The sequence below is a fragment of the Giraffa tippelskirchi genome, chromosome 8 (genome assembly GCF_054371585.1).
Source record: "Giraffa tippelskirchi isolate mGirTip1 chromosome 8, T2T-mGirTip1v1.2.pri, whole genome shotgun sequence".
Lineage (NCBI taxonomy): Eukaryota > Metazoa > Chordata > Mammalia > Artiodactyla > Giraffidae > Giraffa > Giraffa tippelskirchi.
In genome coordinates, this window is record NC_137282.1 from 87,664,014 (window position 1) to 87,687,962 (window position 23,949).

Below are 23,949 nucleotides of genomic sequence, written 5' to 3' on the forward strand. Positions count from 1 at the left end.
GAAGTCAGAACCTTGATGATGTCTCAAGCACCTGCATCAACCCAGACTGTCTACTCCTGGACTTATTATACGTGAGGAAAAACAAGCCTCAGCTTGATTATGCTACTATGACCAGTTTTCTGTTACCCAATGGCTTTGTCATTGTGAGAACCAAATAAGAAAATACAGATAACACCTCTTGTGATGTCTCATGCAGTAAATGCCGGAAAACTCTTAGCTGTTGTTATTTCAAACCCCAACTTTAGTCTCAATGGCTCCATACCAGCCAGCAGTGATATCTCCCCTCCCAAAGTGCCCTTCAGACTTACATTGTGTACCACTCGTTAGACACATATCTTAAGCCTAAAGTCTCTCCTATGGCTATGTAATTTTTGTTCTGTTGTTATTCAACTTGTATTTCCTGACTCTACAGATAGATAATAAACTGTGGAGGTAACAATGCCTCAAGGTCTCCCCCACAATGCTTACCCCAGTTCTCTGCATATAGGTGCTACTCAATAAAACAAACCATTGTTTGTTTAAGAACTCTAGAACTACTGAAGCATCTGAAAGTTTGCTTCCTCACATTTCCTGTTGTTCTTTGCAGCCAAATTCTTTAAAGGATTCTCTAGATGTATTAAACAGCTGAGAGGTTTTTATGAAATTGTTTCTATGGAATAAATGTTTTTCTTAGCTTTTTGAATACTGTAGAACTGATACTCCATCAATGGCAAGTTTTGAATGGCTACTAATGCAACACAGATTTTTAACAGTAGTATTAGCTATTAATACAACTGTCTTTCTTATCAAGTGATGCAGTATTTTAACGAGCTGCCCTCACCCCCAGAATTGGACTATGAATGACCGAAGGCTAGGAGAGAAAATGCACTGTCCACAGTGACCTCTTCATATCTTGCCTCTTCTTCACGTGCCTAGATGACACACACAGGAGCCAGGCGGTGTAGACCTGTGGGAGTTTGTGTGTAACATGATCAGATTGGATTTTCGAAAGTCACTTTCATGTACAGTAATTGGAAGGCAGCAGGAGGGGCAGTGTGCAGCTTTGATGTCCCAAAGAGCTTCTCCAAACGCCAGTTTTTGCTTTTGCAACCATCACCTCCCTTCTGGCAGGGGTCCAAGGGCTTAACAAGGAGCTTGGAAGAAAAGTCTGGAAGTGGAATAAGGGCCAAATTAGACTGAGAGTGTTGTTGTAAGCTTGTTGCCAGACTCGTGTCTACCCTACTAGCTTTCAAGGGAGACCTAAAACTCATGCCTTGCCATCCTGCTGACCATAATTACTAACTATACATGGTTTATTGTCTTGAGAAAAGGAAGAGATTTTTTTCCCCTAAAGTAATGCCATTTAGGGTCTCTGTGGAAAGTAAAGAAGTGACTGATAAAAGGAGTCAAGAGTCGGGAAGATTATATGTTTGTGTTGGGGAAAGATGTTTTAATTAAGGAATTTGTGAGCTGGTGTGACAGCATAAGGGGAAAGAGATCTGTACCTGATTTCCCAGCAGACTCTCACCTTCCCAGGTTTCCACTGGCAGAGCCCAGACACCTGACTAGATAATCACGAATTTTGATAAAAGTAAACAGAGCATTCCTAGGAGCTGAAGACTTCAAAATCTTATTTGCATTTACCCAGAGAAAAGCCTGGAGTTTTCTTTTCTTGATCTTAGTCCAAGGGTGAGGTTTTCTGGAAAGTCTGAGAAGAAATTTATGCCTAGCAGTTAGAGGCCTATAGGAAAAGAAAACAATATATTCCTTTTTTTTTCCCGAAGAAAGCTCCAGCAAAGAGCCTTGCAATCAATTTCTCTGGCATTCCTAAGCCCTTGGAGGACGCACATTGGCCATTTTGTACCTATATTCAAAATATCATTTAGTCCAATACTTATACCACAAGACCTGGGTCTAAATAATAATACAATGACAAATTTACTTAGCAACAAAACTGGCTATATTCCTTCACTGTTTATAAATAATTGAGCATCAATTAAGCAGCCATACTCTGCTGGAGGGTGGGGATTACAGTGGTATATCCAGCATCTTTGATTTCACTAGGGTGCCACCAGAGCAAATGAGTTCAGTGATCTGAGTCCCGAGAAGTGGAGGTCATGACCTTGGTCTGAGACCTATTAGGTGACACTTCCCGTCCTGCAAATTCCTGCGAAAATATGACACAAGTGAACTTACCTACAAAACAGAAACAGATTCACAGGCATAGAGAATAGACTTGTGGATGCCAAGGAGGGGAGGAGGGTTTGAGGGAGGGATGGGGTTGGAATTTGGGGTTAGCAGATATAAACTGTTATATATAATATGGATAAACAACACGGTCCTACTGTATACCACAGGGAATTATATTCAATATTCTGTGATAAACCATAAGGGAAAAGACTATAAAATAGAATATGTGTATATATGTGTGTGTGTGTGTGTGTGTGCTCAGTCAAGTCTGACTCTGCGACAGCCTGGACTGTAGCCTGCCAGGCTCCTCTGTCCATGGAATTTTCCAGGCAAGAATACTGGAGTAGGTTGCTACTTCCTACTCCATGGGATTTTCCCAACCCAGGGATCAAACATGCATCTCTTGTGTCTCCTGCACTGGCAGACAGATTCCTTACCACTGCACCACCTAGAAAGCCCATATGTATATATGTACATATATACTTTTATAATGTGTTAATTTCTCCTGTAAAGTGACTGTTTTATATATATGTATATATAAAACATATATATAACATACACATATATAACTGAATCACTTTGCTGTACAGCAGAAATTAACAAAACTTTGTAAATCAATGATGCTTCAACAAAATAAATTTTAAAAATAAACTTAAATATATACCAAAAATTAATTAATTAAAATTGAATAGTTGTCCAGTTACACTGTCACCCCATCTTACTTTAATCCATGGGACAGCTCCTAGTACACTTGGATTTTTCTGGGTATTTATTTCTGTATTTGCTTACTATCTGTCTCCCCACTAAAATTAGGGATCACGGCTGTCTTATTTACTTCTGCAGACTCAGTATCTAGGAAAGTAGTTGGCATATAACAAACAAATATTTGTTAATTCATATTACTAAATTGCACCATTATACAAGGCAATATAGCATACATCAATATGCTAAAAGCACATATTTTGAGTCCAGATCTATGTATGAACCCATTCCTTTCACATTGCTATTGGCCAAATGACCGTTTAACCTCTTTGTCTCCATTTCTACACCCTAAGAAAAGGAATAGTAACTACTTCATAATATTGACATGAGAATCAGATAATGTCTTTACTTAAGTGTTCAACATGTGTTAGATATTAATACTACAGAAAATTAAAGAGAATGAATGACATATAGCCTAACTATAACACCTCCAAATTTACTTCTATTGTTTGCCTAAAGGCTTGTATTTACATACTGTTGTAATTCATTTGCACATAAGAAAACTAATCTTTAACTGAAAACCTACTATGTTACCACTTTAAGCACTTTTATATCTATTGACTTATTTAATCTCTATTGATCATATGAGAAAGCTATTATTATACCCTTTCTACAGATGAGAAAAACTGAAGCCTAGAGGAGTAATTTGCCTAAAGTTATACAACTAGTAAGTTGGCTCAAAGTTGACAGTTATGCTCTATAGAGTTTGTTCTTAATCATCACTATCATGGGCCTCTCTATATTTTAATTAACATTTAAAAAACCTAATATTAATTCATACTATTATTTTCATATATCAAAAAAGTCAATATGATTATCATCATTTAAAAACAGATTATCCACATATGATGACAGAATACAGGTTTTTAATCAGTTGGTGGATATAAATTATTTTAGTTGACCTTAAAAAAATTCTATAAAACAGGGCTTCCCTAGTGGTCCAACAGTTAAGAATCCCTTTGCAATGCAGGGGACATGGGTTTGATCCCTGGTCCAGGAAGATCCCACATGTCGCGGAGCAACAAAGTCCATGCACCACAACTACTGAGCCAGCGCTCCAGAGCCCAGGAGCCACAACTACTGAAGCTCGTGCACCCTGGAGCCCATGCTCTCCAACAAGAGAGGCCACCACAGTGAGAAGCTCCCCATTCACTGCAACTAAAGAAATCCCTCACACAGCAACAGAGACCCAGCATAGTCAAAAATAAGATAAAAAACTTAAATAAATTAAATTTATAAAATTATTTTTAAAAATTCTGTAAGGTCACTATTATTAGCCTCACTTTAGAGCTGAAGGGACTCCAAGACTAAAGTCTGAATGTTTCTCCCAACATCACACACCAAGTTTGAGGGCCAGGTCTTCAATATCTAGTTCTAGGTCTTCTGGTCTTTTTGTAAGAACTGCTGTCTACATTAATGGAATATTACAAGTTTAACATGGCATATTCTGTTCAGTTTTGAATTAAAAACTGTTAGTTAGAATTTGATATTTGAAGTTTAAGTGTTTCCTTACCCCAACTCTAAAAATCCTCTCAACCTAAATTAAGATCATGCAATAGCATTCTACAAACTCCAAGTTTTCTCCGTTTGGTTTCCGGATGGACTTAAAAAGTTTAGCCAATCTGAAACCATAATGGCCTGCACAGTGACATGGTGGGAGGAATCCTATAAGGGTAACGAGCAATAAGAAACCCAGAATTAGAGTTTTGCCTATAGAGTAAAGAAAGCTAAAAATCCAGGACAGTCACTCAAAATAAAGCCCAATCGATGCCATGAAAATGAAACAGGAGCAGGAGCGAATGTCTGGAGCTTTCTGAGACCTTCTTAAATGAAAGCAAGAGTTACTCATTCAGACTTTGGGTTTATGAACCCAGCCCAGAGTTGCCCCCCACCCCCAGAAGCCTGTTCCATAGGGTTAAAACTGACTTCCTGGAAAGAAAAGTACCAAGTGCAACAAGAAAAAATGCCTGTTGAGAGTGGAGTCTGGGGCAAGCAGCAGCTAAGTAGGCCCCAATGGTCCCTTCCTCCTGGTCCTCATGTCCTTGGGCAATTAGCTCTCCCTGAGTGCAGATGGGACAGGAATAAAACACAGCAAAAGTGATGGGATGTTACCTCCAATAGTGAAAGTGAAGTCTCTCAGTCGTGTCCGACTCTTCGCGACCCCATGGACTGCAGCCTACCAGGCTCCTCCATCCATGGGATTTTCCAGGCAAGAGTACTGGAGTGGGGTGCCATTACAAAAAGACTCTGGTTTCCATCTTTCTTCCCTCGCTCACTTGCTCATTGGCTCTGAGGGAAGCCAGCCACTATGCTGCGAGCTTTCCTGTGGAGAAGTCCATGTGGCAAGAAACTGAGGGAGACCCTCAGTGCAACAGCCAGCAAAGAAATGAATCCTGCCAACAACTGCATAAGCCAGCTTGAAACCAGATCCTCCCCTTGTTGAAACTTTCAGATGAGGCTATATAGCCCCAGCTGCCACTTTGACTGCAACCTAGTGAGACCCTGAGGCAGAGGTATTCACATAGACTGTTCCCTGATTCCTGACTCCAGAACCTGAGAAATAATAGATGTTTGTTATGTTCAGTGACTAAGTTTTGGGGTCATTTGTTGTTATAAAACAATAGATTTTTTAAACAGAAACTGTGCCAAAAGTAAGGGCCCCAATATATGAGACTCATTCATCTATCCATTCACTTAGCACCTACTGTTTGAGCATTACTGAGATAAAATCACATAAGGGACAAAAAGAGTTCCCTGTCTTAAAGGAGCTACATTCTGAACAAGTCTACAAACATCTAGGGAAGGCGGCAAGATCAAAGTTCCAGATAAGAAAGGCATTCCAAAGGAGGTGAGCTAGGTTCTTGGCCAGACCTCGCTGGATAGGCAGTATTCAACGGGCAGGCAGAGATGGGGATAGGAAAAGCCAGAGAGTCAAGTGGATGATGGCAGGTGGGAAGCAGGTCTAGACCTTTGAGAGTCTGCAAGTTAGTGGAAAAGGCATGAGGAAAAGCCACAGGTGGGGGAAACAAGGTTCATTCAAGGTTTCCTTTTTGGACAGTCACCACCAGCATCAGGGACTCTGGAGTAAGAGACCATCCTCTGCCTGGTCCTAATACTGTCAACACCATTTGTTCATCTTGTCAGAGGTGGGGGCAGGGAGTGGAATTTCGTTCTTTCAATCTATTGTACCATGTCTGAGGTCATTGTGATACTGCTTCATTGTTCCTAAGCTCGAGTGAACCATTCATCACTGGAAACAACTATGGGAAAACAAAGTGAACAGAAGCCACTTTCATATGAAGCATCCTGAGAAATTAAGTCTCATCATTTGGACTGTAGAAATTTAGCTAAAATGAGGCATATGTCTCATACAATGTGGAAGTGAGAATTTTTGAGTCACAAATACAGATCACTAATGAATATGATTTAATGATGATTGTCTTAGGAGTCTGAATTCCTATTGTGTGACAATTGCATATCTATATTATCAGTATTAGACTTACCTGGTTGCTCAGTCAGTAAAGAATCCATTTGCAATGCAGGAGACCAGGGTTCGATCCCTGGGTCAGGAAGATTTCCTGGAGAAGGAAATGGCAACCCACTCCAATATTCTTGCCTGGAAATTCCATGGATAGAGGAACTTGGAGTGCTACAGTTCATGGGGTCGCAAAGAGTCGGACATGACTGAGCAACTAAACCACCACCATTATCAGTATTAGACCTTTCTTTGGCTCTTTTTGGAGTCTTTGGGTAAAGCACATAAGGTTTACTCTAAAAATACTGTTATTTCACAAATGAAGTATTTCAGAAGACACAGGATATCCTCAACAGAAGCAGGTGATATTAAGAAGAGGTAGCAGGAATATACAGAAGAACTATACAAAAATAGTCTCAATAACCTGATAACCAGGATGGTATGATCACTCGCCTAGTGCCAGACAACCTGGAATGTGAAGTCAAGTAGGCCTTAGGAAGCATCACTATGAACAAAGCTAGTGAAGGTGATGGAATTCCAGCTGAGCTATTTCAAATCCTAAAAGATGCTGCTGCTAAAGTGCTGCACTCAATATGCCAGCAAATTTGGAAAACACAGCAGTGGCCACAGGACTGGAAAAGGTCAGTTTTCATTCCAATCCCAAAGAAGAACAATGCCAAAGTAGGTTCAAACTACTGCACAATTACACTCATTTCACAAGCTAGCAAGGTCCTGCTCAAAATCCTTCAAGCCAGGCTTCAACAGTACATAAACTGAGAACTGCAGATGTTCACGGTGGATTTAGAAAAGGAAGAGGAACCAGAGATCAAATTGCCAACATCTGTTGGATATTAGAAAAAGCAAAAGAATTCCAGAAAAACATCTATTTCTGCTTCACTGACTACACTAACGCATTTGACTATGTAGATAACAACAAACTGTGGAAAATTCTTAAGAGATGGAAATACCAAACCACTTTATCTGCCTTCTGAGAAACCTGTATGCAGGTCAAGAGGCAACAATTAGAGCCAGGTATAGAGCAACGAACTGGTTCCAAATTGGGAAAGGAGTACATCAAGGCTATATATTGTCACACTGCTTATTTAACTTACATGCAGAGTACATTATGCAAAATGCCAGGCTGGATGAAGCTCAAGCTGGAATCAAGATTGCCAAGAGAATATCAATAACCTCAGATATTCACATGACACCTGGTGGCTTCCCTGGGGGCTTCCCTGGTGGCTCAGATGGTAAAGAATCTGCCTGCAATGTGGGAGACCCGAGTTCAATCCCTGGGTCAGGAAGATTAGATTCCCTGGAGAAGGGAATGGCAACCCACTCCAATATTCTTTCCTGGAGAATTCCATGCACAGAGGAGCCTGGAAGGCTACAGTCCATGAGGTCACAGAGAGTTGGACATGACTGAGCAACTAACATACACACACATATGGCAGGAAATAAAGAGGAACTAAAGAGCCTCTTTAGGATGAAAGTGAAAGAGGAGAGTGAAAAAGCAGGCTTAAAACTCAACATTCAGAAAACTGAGAACATGGCATCTGGTCCCATCACTTCATGGCAAATAGATGGGGAAAAAATGTAAATAGTAATAGACTTTATTTTCTTGGGCTCCAAAATCACTGCGGACAGTAACTGCAGCCATGAAATTAAAAGATGTTTGCTCCTTGGAAGAAAAGCTATGACAAATCTAGACAGCGTATTAAAAAGTAGACATAACTTTGCCTACAAAGGGTCTGTATAGTCAAAGCTATGATTTTTCCAGTAGTCACGTATGGATGTGAGAGTTGGACCATAAAGAAGGCTAAGCGCCGAAGGATTGATGTTCGAAATGTGGTGCTGGAGAAGACTCTTGAGAGTCCCTTGGACAGCAAGAAGATCAAACCAGTCAATCCTAAAGGAAATCAACCCTGAATATTCATTGGAAGGACTGATGCTGAAGCCGAAACTCCAATATTTTGGCCACCTGATGTGAAGAGCTGACTCATTGGAAAAGACCGTGATGCTGGGAAAGATTGAGGACAGGAGGAGAAGGGGACGACAGAGGATGAGATGGTTGAATGGCATCACCGATTCAATGGATATGAGTTTGAGCAAACTCTGCGAGATTGTGAAGGACAGGGAAGCCTGGTGTGCTGCAGCCCATGGGGTCACAAAGACTCAGACACAACTGAGTGATGAAACAACAACAAGGATATCCTCAAACTTCTGTTAATGTTGTTTTCATCACTGGTATTAATTTTTAATTTGAGTTATTTTGGTTAGACATTTCTAAGATGGAAGTTGTTACAGGCTGAATTGTGTAATCCCAAATACATATGTTGAAGACCAAACCCCCAGGACCACAGAATGTGACTATGTTTGAAGACAGTGCCTTTAAAGGAGTAGTTAAAGTAAAACGAGGTAATATGGGAGGGCACTAATTCAATATGACTGGTATCCTTATAAGGAGATTATGACACACGCACACACAGGTAAAAGACCAGATGAAGACACAAAACTGCCATCTGTTAGCCAACGACAGTGATCCTCAGAAGAAACCAACTCTGACAATACCTTGATCTTGGACTTCTAACTTCCAGAACTGTGGGGAAATGAATTTCTATTGTTTAAGGCACCCAGCCTAGATGGTACATTGTTATGGAAGCCCTAGCATACTAATACAGAAGTCTTTATAGTTTCACAAAAGGAATAAAGAGAGTTCTGTCAAAACTTTTTAATCGTCCTTTCACAGTAAATATTTAACTCATCTAAAAACTATTTGGCATCTGGTATAAGTTTCTCATTTAGAAAAAAATAACTTTCTATTAAGAAAAGATGTTCATTGAAGATAAATTAGAAAATATACATAAGCAAAATGAAGAAAATAAAAATCCATCAACTAATATTATGATTTATCACCAATGATTTATCCTTGCAGATAGATACATAGGTAGATACATACATACATACATATACATATATGGTTGGCCAAAAAATTCGTCAGGTTTTTCCATTAAAAAACCAATAGTAATGGTTCAACCCAATAGTAATGGTTCAAAATATTCTTATGGAGCATGGACTTTTCCCACACATTATCAATGTGACTTTGGGCAAGTTTGGGCAAGTTGGAAGCTTCATGAGCTTCCATTTTCTTATCTATGAAATGAAGATCATATGACCTGCCTTCCTGGGGATTTGTCAGTTGTATACAATAATATATGGTATGTAAGCACACATACTAAGCAAACAATGAATGGTATATATACTTTATATAGCCTGCTTCCCAGGTGGCCCAGTGGTAAAGAATCCCATGGACAGAGGAGCCTGGCAGGCTCTATAGTCCATAGGGTCACGAGTCAGACATGACTGAGCAACTAAACAGCAACAAACTTTATACAGCCTGTATTTTACCATAACAGATCAACCTGCACACGCTATTTTGCAGTCTTTTTTTTTTTTCATGCATGGTATAGTTTCATTGCTAGTTATTTATGAAGTGCTGTTTCTGGGTATTTAAGCTCCCCACACATGAGAATATTGTTTTCTGGTTTCATGGTGTTTTCATTTGAATAGCATTTCTTCAGGCCTCTTGGTATAGAATTTCCGGCCATTTTTCAGACTCTGGGTTCTTTTAGCAGCCTCCTCGTGTTTAGGAAAACTTCCAAAAGTACAGTCGAGGATTGAGAACTCGTTCACATTTGAGCCGGTGTCAGCTGCTAAGAAAAAACAGAACTGTTCCTGCTGACTCGGCACGGCAGCTGCCAGATGCCTGGGTTAGCTTGCCAAAGGGAAACAAAGCGGAATGGTGAAATGAAATGCTTCGGAGACCACGAAATGGCAGAGGGAAGGATGGGGGCTTGCTCCTCTGCTGCTCTTAGCAGCGGCCCTAAGGGTCAGGATGCCTCCAGGCCCACATGTCGGAGCCAGAGCCAGGCCGCCCCAGGATGCAGCCAGCCTGTAGCCTACAGGAGGGGACCCCAGCTGGGCTGCCAAGGGTACCGGAAGTAACCCCCTCAGTGCCCCTGTACCACCCCTACCTTCCAAAAGGAACCTCCTTCACCTGAAGGTCTGTTCACTGAGGTTCTTAAAATGCAGAAACTCACAACAGAATTTAAACCCGAAGTTCTTCAGATGAATGAGTTTCAAGCCCTTTCCTAAAGCAGGTTTTGGTGGGGGGCAGCTTGAGAGAATACACAGCATGTGTGGATAAGAAAGATACCAGTTCCAAGAAAGGGAGGCTGGAGGCTGAAGTCAAGTCCTGTTTATCTCCAACTGTGCAAGGGCCAGTGGAAGCTGTGCAGGGTGATGGGGTGGTACCTACTCCAGGTCTCTTACAAATACCCCACAGCTGTCATAAGGAAAGGGCTTCCCTGGTGGCTCAGATGGTAAACAATCTGCCCACAATTTGGGGGACTTGGGTTTGATCCCTGGATCAGGAAAATCCCCTGGAGAAAGGAATGGCTACCCACTCCCGTATCCTTGCCTAGGAAATCCCATGTAGCCTGGAGGGCTACAGTCCATGGGGTCACAAACAGTCGGGTTCGACTGAGCAACTTAGCCTTTCACTTTCATCATGAGGAAAAAACTATATCCTAAACCAGCATCAGAATATTTCTTGTGGATGACCAAGCCAAGGCTGCCTCCATAGAAAAAAGAACAGCTTTTATCCAAATGGCACTTTACAGAGCAGCCTCGGGCTCTACAGAAAACAGGGAGGGAGTGTGGTGAGCTCCCCTCTGTCGGCAGCAGTTCTTTCTTCCAGGAGTTCCATCATTACATCAAGTCAATTCAACAAATATTTGCCAGGCATCCACTGTGAGCAGGACATTGCATTAAGGTAAATAGACCTGATGAAAGCTGCTCTAGGGAGGTGGAGCTGGTTTGTGCAACAGCTTTGGCACTGGAGACTGTAAGGAAGCCAGCAACAGGGAGACTGGGGGAGGAACCCATCCCCACTGTTCTCCAAGGTCAACTGCTGTGTCCCCTGCACTGAATGGAAAGATGATCACAATACCACCCACTGGGGCTTTCCTGACAACCAGCTTTTCTAAAGACAAAGTGAGAATCTCTCTAATCAAGATAAACAATTTAGCATGGATCTTTGAATCACCCCTGAAAAACACATGTGACTTTATTTCATAAGAGAGATTTTGTGGACCAGCATGTTCAGGATTATGTGCCAATGGCTATATATATTTTAATGCTTTTTTCCCTTGCTGGTTTTTCTACCAGTTTGGAAGCACAGAAGGTGGTCAACATAAACTTTATGCTATAAAGATGGCCTCAGTAGAACCCCTAAAATGACACAATTCCCAGAGTCTTGTTTTACAACTAAGCAATTGCCTCAATTTTTTAGGATGTCTGAAGATGTGGCTCTTCATTTCTTCATATGAAAAGTGTGCATTTTACTGACCAGATGAGTCACAATGCTCCCAAGCCTACAGTCACCTACCAAAGGAAATTGCCACTGAGAGCCCTGCAGAGGAAAACTGCTCCAGGACATCGTCCCAACTCTGGCGGCACATTACAGTCCCTGGAGAGCTTTGAAAAATGTCACTATCCAGGCTCAACCCCACATATTCTAATTTCATGGCTCCAATTAATCCTGGATGGGGTCTAATTTTTAAAGTCATCATAAATGATTGTTTTGCAGCCTGAGTTGAGAACCACTGCTGCAGACCATTCTATATGCCGGAGAGGCCAAGCATGACTCCACCCTCTTTCCCCTACATGCAATCGATGGGACCAGTCTTGAACTCTTGGCCCAAGGACAGCCAAGACCTAAGTTGGCCTGGGTCTTTTGAGGTGGCCTGTGTTGGGATCCCTAAGACAATCCCTATATTCAGAAATTTGCTACAGGCACTCATGGGACTCAACATATAGTTGAACTCATGGTTAAGATCTATTACAGGGACTTCCCTGGCAGTCCAGCGGTTAAGACTTCGTCTTTCAATGCAGAGGGTGTGAGTTCGATCCCTGATGGGGGAGCTAAGATCCCACATGTCTTGGGGCCAAAAAACCAAAATGTAAAACAGAAGTAATGTTGTAACAAATTCAATAAAGACTTTAAAAATGGTCCACACCAAAAAATCTTTAAAAAAATATCTACTGCAGTGATGGAGGAAGGATACACAGTCAGATCCTAATGGAAAAAGACAGGCAGAATCTAGAGAAATCCATGCGCAGGCTTCTTGTGCTCTCTTCCTATGAAGAATACCCTTGAACACATTACTTTCTCCAGGAATGAAAAATGCAGTCATATGTGTTCAATGTTTCTGTCCAGGAAAGCCTACTAGAAACAAAGCAGTCAACACTTTTATTTTTCTTAGGGGCTGCCCACACCTGCACTCTCTGCCTGGCATGCATCAGAATTCCAGACTCCCAGAAAGAATGCAGATGCTCAGCATAAATATCCTTGTTTGTGCAAACAAGGTGCAGAGAACTACCCTTATCAGTTCTGAGAATGACAGAAACACTCAGACACCAGCCAAAGGCCAGTCTTGCAAGCTGGCCCCTTCTAAAGATAGCAGTCTCAGACCTGACGATGGTGACTTTTCTGCACACAGCCCCAAACAGAAGATGATGACTGTCAGCTAGATGGGTAAATTCTGCCTCAGGAATTTGACTTGGGAAAGGAGAACAGCCTCAGGAAGTTGTTTTGAGAGGAGAAAGGATCACACACAAAGAGAAGCAAAGATAAGAACATGACTGAGTCACCTGATGGCAAAGAGTAAAGAGAACTAACTCCAGTGCTGAGGGTTCAGCAAGGCATTTCATTATTAGGTCTCTATCAGTTCTGCTTCCCAAATCCTGTTGTTCTTCTTTCCCTGAGACCTATCACCCCAGCCATTCCTGATTTTCCATGAATCTTTGTGGAGCCGCTTTATAAGTTTATCCTCCATTTAGGTAGTTTATCCTTGCTATAAACCTCAGTCACTCAGCCACGGTACGTCTCTTAGTTAAAAGAGCTAACAAGCCCACTCATCACATAATACGGAGCCAGGATCAACTCAGAAGGAGGCAGAGAAAGAGCAGCCAACAACAACCTCAAAAAAAAAAAAAAAAAGGCTTCACAGAGCCAGTTATTCTTAGCCACAGGCCACCTTTCACATCAAGCGGACTTTGACACGAATGGGATGATACCTTTGAAGAAATTACTGCCAAGTTTTGGTTACAGAGACCATGAAGATTTGGTCTTCATGTTCCCAGACAGAATCCAAAACAACTGATGGAGAATTATGGAAAAGTTCCCAGCTTTATGAAACTCATCCAGTTATAACTTGGTCTCACTCATGTAGCTGAACATATCTATGGACTTCAAAATCTTGCTGGGTTTCCCTGGTGGCTCAGACGTTAACGAATCTGCCAGCAATGCAGGAGACCTGTGTTTGATCCCTGGGTCGAGAAGATCCCCTGAAGAAGGGAATGGCTACCCACTCCAGTATTCTTGCCTGGAGAATTCCATAGACAGAGGAGCCTAGTGGGCTACAGCCTATAGGGTCACAGAGTCGGACATAACTGAGCGACTAACACACTTTCACAAAATCTTTCTAAGCAGTGAAATAATCACATAATCATTCAGTTCAGATGCTGTGAAATTCAAGATTTTGGCTGGAAGGATTAAGACCATCCTCTATCAAAAAGCTTCCCTGGTGGCTCAGTCGGTAAAGAGTCCGCCTGCAATGCGGGAGACCTGGGTTCGATCCCTGGGTTGGGAAGATCCCCTGGAGAAGGAAATGGCAAGCCAATCCAGTATTCTTGCCTGGAGAATTCCATGGACAGAGGAGCCTGGTGGGCTAGAGTCCACGGGGTCACAAAGAGTCAGACACAACTAAGTGACTAACTTTTTCTATCAAAAGATCACGAGTTTGTTCCTCTACATTGTACAATCCATCTTTCCAGTGCTACTTTCCTTCACCGTTACATATGTTTCCTATTACAGTGGTTGTTGTTTCAAATAAATAGGAGAATCTTAGAACTGGAAGAGACATCATCAATAAATCCTCTGGTTTCAAAGATGAGAAGCTATAGGTCCAGCAAGATTTACAGGCTTATCCAGTCTCACAGCTGGCTTGAACCAGAGCAGAATTAGAACTCTAGTCTCCCAACTCCAGGCTAATTTATTGCCATTCTGGGCTCTACATGTTGGTCTTTTCCTGTGCAATAGAATTAAGGCGCAAAAACTATGGATAACTTCTGACTATTTTTGCAGCTTTTTTTCTTTCCAAAGTATGTTATCGTCCCCAGAAAACATTAACATTCACAAGGCTGTGGATTTGTGATTGTGCAATAAGTAAATAATACATCGTTCTCAAATGTGCTAATCCTTGCAGACTAAGATCACATGTTCATAAATAACAGGAAGCTGCATTCAAAATATGTACTTTTGAGGTCTCTAAGGAGTCAGCACAATGTGGGTTTTTTTGCTATAGTTACACTGAAAAGAGAATTTAACCTTCACTCACTTGTTTACTTTTAAAGCTATGTCACATGATATTATTCAATTCAAAAAAGGTAATTGTTACCTGTATAGCAACTTTACTCAGAAGTTAGACATCAGTTAATCTATCAGTAATCAATGAAAAAGAACTTATTAACCATTACAAAATCCCCACTGTTAACCATTATTAGAACTCAGCTGTTCCAGGGTTAGGGTGGGGGAGGGAGGCAAAGCTATACGAACTCAGATGCCCTCAGAGCACTTAATGGGCAGAAAGCAAAACACAGAAAGATATTTAAAATGCACAGTAAGATAATAAGAACAATAAGCACTAAATCATACAATATATCTTACAATAATACCCCAAGAACTCAAAGATAAGAGAGAATAGCAGAGACAGGATGGGTCCAATTTATATTTTTCTGATTGGGCATTTGTGATTGGAATTGGTTAGAATACAGCATTTTTGCCCTGAGGCATAGCAGAAAGGCAGGACAACTTTGAAGTCAATCTGATTTTTATTTCTATTTTCTTCATCCTTATAATAAATATTTATTGAGCACATTTTTATGTGCCTGACATTTTGCCAGCCATTGCAAAGGATACAACGACGGAAGCACTGCTTAAATGCTCAAGGCCTCAGGTTCCTTATCAATGAAATATGAAACACGGATCAGGTAATATTAGGTCCTTTGTAGTTCTTTCTATGAGTCTAACATCTCCATGATGAAAAAGGAATTCCTGAGAAGTTCAGGAATATGAAATGACAAAATTTGTGTGCATGGAATATTTAAGTAGGAATATACAGTACCTAATTTTCAGGAGTTCTGAAGTTTTTTGTCCTCCTAATACACAGTCAAAGCTTTGGTTTTTCCAGTAGTCATCTATGGATGTGAGAACTGGACTATAAAGAAAGCTGAGCACCGAAAAATTGATGCTTTTGAACTGTGGTGTTGGAGAAGATTCTTGAAAGTCACTTGGACTGCAAGGAGATCCAACCAGTCCATCCTAAAGGAAATCACTCCTGAATATTCATTGGAAGGACTGATGCTGAAATTGAAACTCCAATACGTTGGCCACCTGATGCGAAGAACTGACTCATTTGAAAAGACCCTAATGCTGGGAATGATTGAAGGTGGGAGGATAAGGGGACGACAGAGGATGAGATGGTTGGATGGCATCACCAAGTCAATGGACATGAGTTTAAGTAAGCTCCAGGAGTTCATGATGGACAGGGAAGCCTGGCATACTGCAGTCAATGGAGTCGCAAAGAGTTGGACATGACTGAGTGACTGAACTCAACTGAACTGAATACACAGGAAGGTTGTAACACATTTCTTTCAGTGGCTCAGTCAGGACACTTGGAGAACATGCCCCATAGAGAGGAGAATCAAGATGACAGTAAAGGAATATACAGGTTTGAAAAGCTCTCCCAGGTGATTCAGACATGAGCCCTTCCTAGGAGGGCCAGTGGTTCAATGATCATGTGTCTTACTATGGATCAGAACATTCCAGACATGAGCCCCTCTTCCTCAGAGAGGCTCTGCCACCTCTTTGCTCCAGAAAAATCACTGGATTAAATGTTCAAGTGGATGGAATAGTTGAAGGAGGGCCTAACAAACAGAAATGGTAAAGAATAAAATCTTTCATTCAAGATAAATTCAAATACCTACTGTGTTCGAGTCATTGTGCTAGGTGCTAAAAATTAAAAATACAAAAAATGAGACTCCCCTGGTGGTCCAGTGGTTAAGGATCCACTTGCCAATACAGGGGATGTGAGTTCGGTCGCTGGTCGGGGAAGATTCCACATGCCTCAGGGCGACTAAGCCTAAGAGCCACAACTACTGAGCCCATGCACCTCAACTAGAGAGAAGACTGCCAGCCGCAACGAGGATCCTGTGTGCCACAACTAAGACCCAATGCAGCCAAAAATAAGTAAATACTTAAAAACAAATACAGATACAAAAATTAAGCGTATCAGAGATCCAGCCCTTAAGGGACTTAAAGCATTATAGTCTAGGTCAACTACAGGACACCCTAGACTACAAATATCAGAAAACCTGGTGGGCTTAGATACTGAGGACTGTGATTGGATGATGTAACTGGAATCCTGAAAGTAGCACAGGCAGCTTAATCTAGTGACTCCAATTAGTTGGTTTCAAGAAACTTTGGCTTCAAGTCCCAGCTTCCCATTTACTAGGAATATGACTCAGACACATTGTTCAATTTCTCTAAATCTCGAGTTCAACATCTGTAGAATAGGAATAATAATTGTTCTTACTTCACTGTGTTGTTATAAAGATGAAATGGGGCACTGGTATGAAGCACTTAGCCCGACGCCTAACAAAAAGCAAGGGTTCAATATAGTTATTATCACCATCGTCATAATTAAAGTGACTGATTACATGCAAAAGTAAGATTTTTTTAAATACAGAATTTTATTTTTTTATTATTTTTAACTGAAGTGTAATTGCTTTACAATGTGGTGTTGGCTTCTGCCATACAACAATATGAATCAGCCATAAGTATACATACGTCCCTTCCCTCTTGAACCTCCCTCCCACCCAACTACCATCCCATCCCTCTACATCGTCACAGCACCAGGCCGAGCTCCCTATGTTATATAGCAACCCACAGCGAAGTTTGTGAAAAAAGACTAAAAGTTGGTTGAAAAGTGATTTGGGAAGGATAATTTGCAGAATGTAGCAGAAGGTCTTTCAGGGAAAGGAAGCTAAAAGCTATCCCTCCAGTGATAACTGGAGGGAGATCTCAGGGTACAGATACCACTTGATGTTTCAAAAGAAAAGAACCATGGATATTATTATAGTCTTCCAGGTGGCATTGAGTAGAGGTGAAAAAGTTGAAAATACTAGAGAAAAAGAGAATATTGAAAATTGCAGAGGAGATGGACACTGAACACAGGTGTAGGAATTTGCCTTAAGCAAATGATATGATGACAATTTTTTAAATATCATCTGCTAGATACTCATCTTCACTGAGGACCTCTGTTCAAGTCTAAAACTGAGGTTTGAAAATTGTTAACTAACACCTAGTAATAATGGAACACAAATATGAACTTGATTTTCACACCAAAACCTGTGTCTTGAAATGAAAAGAGGTACATATGTTAATACATCTGTAGTTGGGGGTAGGAATTAGTGGGAGTCTGTACTTGATAAAATCCATATTCTCCAGGAAGTATGAAAAATTAACTACTGAAGTAGAGGAGTTGAGACAATGTCTAGAAGTCACAAAGGAAGGAACAGAGGACAAGAGGAGAGCCAATAGTCAATAAGAATTTTCCAGAATCAAGGAAAGACTTAAATGTTCAGATTTAAAAATCACAGTAAATACTAAGCTAAACTAGTAAAAATCCACACTTAGATTCATCGAAGTAAAACTGCATAACACCAGTGATAAGAAAATTTTAGTATTCACAACAACAACAACAACAAAAATAGATGGCCTACAAAGTAACAATTAGACTAAAGCAGACTTCTCAACAGGAAAAAACAAAGACCACAAAATAACAGAAAGTGCTGAGGAAAAATATCTGCTAGTATCATTCAAGACAATGGATAAAACAAAGTGTGTGTTTTCAAACAGTCCCTGAAAGAACAACTAAAGAATGTACTTTATAAAAAGAAAATTTAATAGAAAAGAAACATGTGGAGATCAAAAACCAGTATGGATCAAAGAACTTGGTAAGTACTTTGGTAAATACTCATTCACTATCTGAAATAAAGGTAATAATAATGACTACTGAAGAGAGGAATTCAAATGAAGTAAAACTAAGATACTTAAAAAATAGGAGATAGAGAAGGTGATTTAAATTACAGAATTCTAAAATCATTATTTTGCTCAGAAATAGGGTAGACATATCAATTTTGACTTTTTAGAGTATTTTTTTAAATGTAAGAATAATTGCTACAAAATTATAATCTCTAATTTCAAAGAGAGAGAACTTCAAAATCATGATTTTAGAGTAAACAAAGGAATGGTTGTGACTAATTTTAGGTGTAAGTAATTTCTATAAAGAAAGGATCTAAAGGAAATATGGCAAAATGTTAGTATTTGTTAGTATCTATTATTTTCTGTATTTTTGAAATCCTTTGCAATTAATTTTTTAAAAAAGAAGCTTCTGGTGCTGAACACATATCAAGCCACAATCACTGAACCTTCACTAAATGAAGAAGCTGAACCAGCAAAGCTCATACTTGTCTAGGTAAGACCTTGCCTCCTGCAGAAGCAGTAGACAGAATATTCCTTTCTGTTTCTATAAGTAGTGGCCCTGTAAGGCATCTGAACTTTGAGCACATGAGTTAGTCTCATAACTACAGTCACAGCCTATCTCACCAGGTCACAGTGAGCTCCGTGTCCTGCTTTGTGACGATCACTTAGATGCTTCTGGAGGAGTAATCTTAGTAGTCATTCAAAGTCCTTTCTAAGTCTCTGTCAGTCTATGTTTATCATTTTCAGTCTTCATAAACTGATATAGAGTGTGGTCTGCATGATCACAGTCCAGTTTTACAGCTACAGTAAAGAGATTATCTGGACTTTCCAGGTAGCTCAGTTGATAAAGAATCCACCTACTAATCCAGGTGACTTGGGTTCAATCCCTGGTCAGGAAGGTCCCCTAGAGAAGGGAATGGCAATCCACTCCAGTATTCTTGCCTGGAAATTCAATGGAGAGAGTAGCCTGGTGGGGCTACAATCCATGGGGTCACAAAGAGTCGGACACAACTGAGTGACTAACACTTTCACTTTCACTAGCAGTCTAATTCCTTCAATTTACAAAAAAGTGAGGTCTAGAGAAATCAGTCTTCTTGCCCTGTAAGTTAGAAAACTGAAAGTCAGATTTCAGACCTATCATCATTCTATAAGATAACGCCTACATTCCTAAGCTATTACAGAATGAAGTATATTATCTGTGAAGATCCTGAAAGTATCATGATTTATAGCCCCCTGATAACTCCAGTGGAATAGCATAAGTACAGTGCTTCTGACATTCAAGGCCATGCCCCTTGGATATTCATGTCTAGCTTGTGCTTATCCAATGCAGCTGTGCACCTGGGATCTTCAGACATAAGCTCTCCTGTGTGACTCCAAGTTATGAAGAGTTTGAAGAAGACATGTTTGTTGACAAATACAACCTTAACAAGAGTCGCAACATCGATAAGATGGTTAGACACACCTCACTGGAATGATCAAAACTGCCCAGGTCATCTGCTGTTGAGTTAAAGAACCACTACCCTGGAAAGGACTCTGAGAAATCACAGAAGGACACCTAGGTTTAAATATAGCACTTCTCAAACTAATGTGCGCATGAAGCATTTTGTTGTTGTTTAGTCGCTAGCTGTGTCCGACTCTCTGCGACCCTGCGGACTTTAGCCCACCAGGCTCCTCTGTCCATAGGATTCTCCAGACAAGAATACTGGAGTGGATTGCCATTTCCTTCTCCACACATGAAGCATGCAGGGGTCTTATTAAACTACAGATTCTGATTGAGTAGGTCGGGGAGGGGGAGGCCTGAAATTCTGTATTTCTAACAAACTTCCAGGTGATATCCATACTGCTGGTCTCATGAGTACCCTTCAAGCAGCAAGATTTCTCTCTGTGCACAAAACTGTCCCAGGGTCTGTGATGAGGAGTCTGTGCTTCTCTAAGGCAGGACTTTGGTGGCTGGGGAGGGTATGAGGCAGGTGAATTGTTTGAGCAGAACCACAAAGCTTGTCATGTGCTGCAAGAATTATGGCTTTGCAGTCAATACATGACCATTAATGATTAGTGAACCTGAAAGAGACATTTCCTGAAGGCTTCTGGGAGAGAGATGGTTCCTATTTTTTGAGAGAGAAGTTTTGAAAGTTACTCTTGGTGGTTTCATTCACCTTTCAACCAAGACGGAGTAGGCAAGACTTGTACCTTCCTGCTGGAATTACTGGAAAAAAAAAAGAAAGAAACAGGGTGAAAACATATAAAACAATGATTTTCAGACACTGGGCATCAGGCTGTGCAGGACAGTAGTTCCTGAGAAATGGGAAAAACTGAAAAAATAAAACAGTATCAGTGAGCTTTGGAACAACTTCAAGCAACTTAATTATATGTTATTGGATTAACTGGGGTGAGTGTGGTGATAAAAAAAGATTGGAAGAGATAATGGTTGAAATTCTCCAAATCTGATTTTAAAAAATCAGAAACTTAAGATTTAAGAATCTCTATGGAGACCCGGGTTCGATCCCTGGGTCGGGAAGATCCCCTGGAGAAGGAAATGGCAAGCCACTCCAGTATTCTTGCCTGGAGAATCTCATGGACAGAGGAGCTTGGCAGACTACAGTAGTCCATGGGGTCGCAAGAGTTGGACACAACCTAGTGAATAAACCACCACCACGAGTCCCCAAGCACCAGAAAAAAGGAGAAAAGAAAGGAAAGAAAGAAAGACCATATCATTATAGTAGAGATAATTTAAGTCAGTGGTGGAAACCTGTAAAATATTTTCCCTTAAAAGAAGTATGTATGTTAACTAGTTTTGAAGAACCTGTTTTAAATAAATTGCCGTTCTCCTTTAAGTCAGTACTGCAACAATGATAGTTTGGTTTCTGTTTCTCAAAACTAGCTTGGATAAATGAATAGATCTCATTGTTCTTACGTATTATTCATCTGCTTCACATGTTTAGGCCAGACCAAGCTCAAAGGGCAGCTACAGATTCTGTGCCCATTATCTGGTTCACCATAGCTGCACACCCTATATTCCTTTAATGCATGTATTTAGGGGCTAGATTTCAATCCCGTTCTTCATTTAGATATACTGAAGGCTGGCATGGTCTACATGACCCCTGCAAACTATTGTGAGTGAAAATATGATGATGATTTTTTTTTTACTTAATTGTTCCAAGTTTTGTATTCCCTTTCTGTCTTCTCAAGCACTGCCTCCTCCCCCTTCACAGTTTCACAATACACACCCCTTATTGTCCAAGAGCACAAGAAGCGTCCAGAAATCAAATGATGAAAGAGGGAGAGAAAGAACTGGACACTGTCATCAGCCCATTGGCACCATTGTCACCCTTGGCCCTGCTCCAGCTAATGATTGCTTGTCCCTGTTCTGGGTTATAGTTCCAAGGTTTCATCTCTTCCATTTTGCAGGCACAAGTTCACCCTCTGATGCTCACCCAATTTTTTCTGCAAAGGCTTGAAATCATGTCAGGGTGAACATGTCATCTAGGAAGTGTTTCTACCTTCAGCTGCCTTCCAGTTCAGCCTAACAGGAGTCTGCCTTCAGCAGATCCAGAATATTCCCATTTCTTTCTCATAGAAAGGCCTGATCTCTTTATGCAATTGGTCTCTTCTTCTCTGGAACTCCACATATTAAGTGAAGGGCTCTCTTCCTCAAATACAAAATGTTCTCTCCCCTTTCCCAGGATATCAGCTTTTTCGAGTCTTATCCTTGATAATTAAGAGTAGGAAGGGACTTCCCTGGCATCCAGTGGTTAAGACTTCACCTTCCAATGCAAAGGGTGCAGGTTCAATCCCTGGCCGGGGAGCTAAGATCCCACCGCAAAGAAACCAAAACATAAACAGGAACAATATTGTAACAAATTCAATAAAGACTTTAAAAATGGTCCACATCAAAAAAAAATAATAATGAGTAGGTCGTTCATCCTTCTCTTAAGGAAGACTTTATGCATAAAAGTGAAACAACTGTCAACGGTTAGGTAATTCTTTTATCTCTTTCTATACATATGGAATTTGCTTATATGATATTTTAAAATTCTGCTTCAGTTCCTCACCCCATTATTCAGAATGTCCATCACACTAAGAAGGCTAAAAGAATTCCAAAGGACATATAAATACAGGTGGGAAAAAAACTGCACTGCTTTTTTTGCTTATTTTAATACCAATGATCATTTTTAGACATCAAGACCTTCTAACAGATTCTAATTCCAAGGAATCCCAAGCTCCCCAAAAGTCCTCCAGGCTCCAATCTTGACTGTCTTAACTAACATAAATGAGTAAACAGACCTCTCCTACCCACCAACTTGGATACACAAGGATTTCCTTTCCTCCCGGCTCTCAGCCCAGGGCCTCTCTGCCGAGGAGTTGTCTCCCCTTGCACCATAAAGAGTGGGCTCATAGTTTAGAGCTCTGCTCTTGCCCTTGCTGGGTGTGACTGAGAAACAAAAGCTAGGGAGGAAACGCCCCAGTAAGTGGATGTTTCTCATTTAGACCTAAAAAAAAAAATCTCCATCCCAATAAACAAACCTTTCACAAACTCCAAATCAGAAAAACAGTCAGTACTTCTAGCATCTAGCCATTGCCTAGCACATAGTAGGTGCCTGTTCAATACTGAATAAATGAATGAATGAATCCACACCTTTCTATGTGTCTCTGACTGCAGCAAATATCATGAACTTCAGTTGCTTAATATATTAATACTCCTATATTCTCACTTTAGCAGGAACATCCCAAAATCTTAAGGCAAAAGAAATTTATTATTGCTCTGAAACACCATGGTTACTCTAATAATAGGATTTCAATATTGCTTATTTTTGCTGTCTGAGGCGGTACCATCTAGGGTCATTAACACTGGCTTCTACAACAAACAACCCTAAAATTTCATTTTAAGCCACAGCTGCTTTTATTTCTGGTTCACTCACGTTCTGATATTGATTGGGCAGGATCCAGTCTCCTTCCATCAGTGGCTCTGCCTCCTGGAAAGGAAAAAAAAGAGTAGAAGCTCTAGGAAACATAAATGGCTATATCACTTCTACTAACGTTCAACTGGCTGGAACTAGCCCCATGGTTCCAACTAGATGCAAGAGCACCGGGAATGTAATTTTCTTGTTTGCCCAGGAACTGAATGTCATACAGCTTGGTGAATGCATTGCACTGTCTTTGCCATAGAAGCTAAAGGAGCATTTCATATTTCATGTTTCAATGCGGGGGAGGGGGGAGTACAACATTTTAATATTATTAATATTGTAACCTTTACCCTATTTCTCTTATGCATTTCTCTTCAGTACAGATTTATCATGCAAACCCCCTCACTCACTCACTTAGAATATAAAAGTTTTCACTGTTTTCTGAAAAATTACAGTAAACACATTATACA

The 23,949-nt window shown here is 40.6% G+C and overlaps 1 protein-coding gene across 2 annotated transcripts in view; it reads right to left on the minus strand.

Annotated features, from left to right (window-relative positions):
• Positions 1 to 23,949, minus strand: part of SELENOP (selenoprotein P) — a 74,302-nt gene that overhangs the window by 26,370 nt on the left and 23,983 nt on the right. For both annotated transcript variants that reach the window (XM_081517570.1, XM_081517568.1), the window contains exon 2: positions 23,495 to 23,548. The gene's annotated coding sequence lies outside the window, so the exon portion shown is untranslated. The remainder of the gene's footprint in view (positions 1 to 23,494; positions 23,549 to 23,949) is intronic.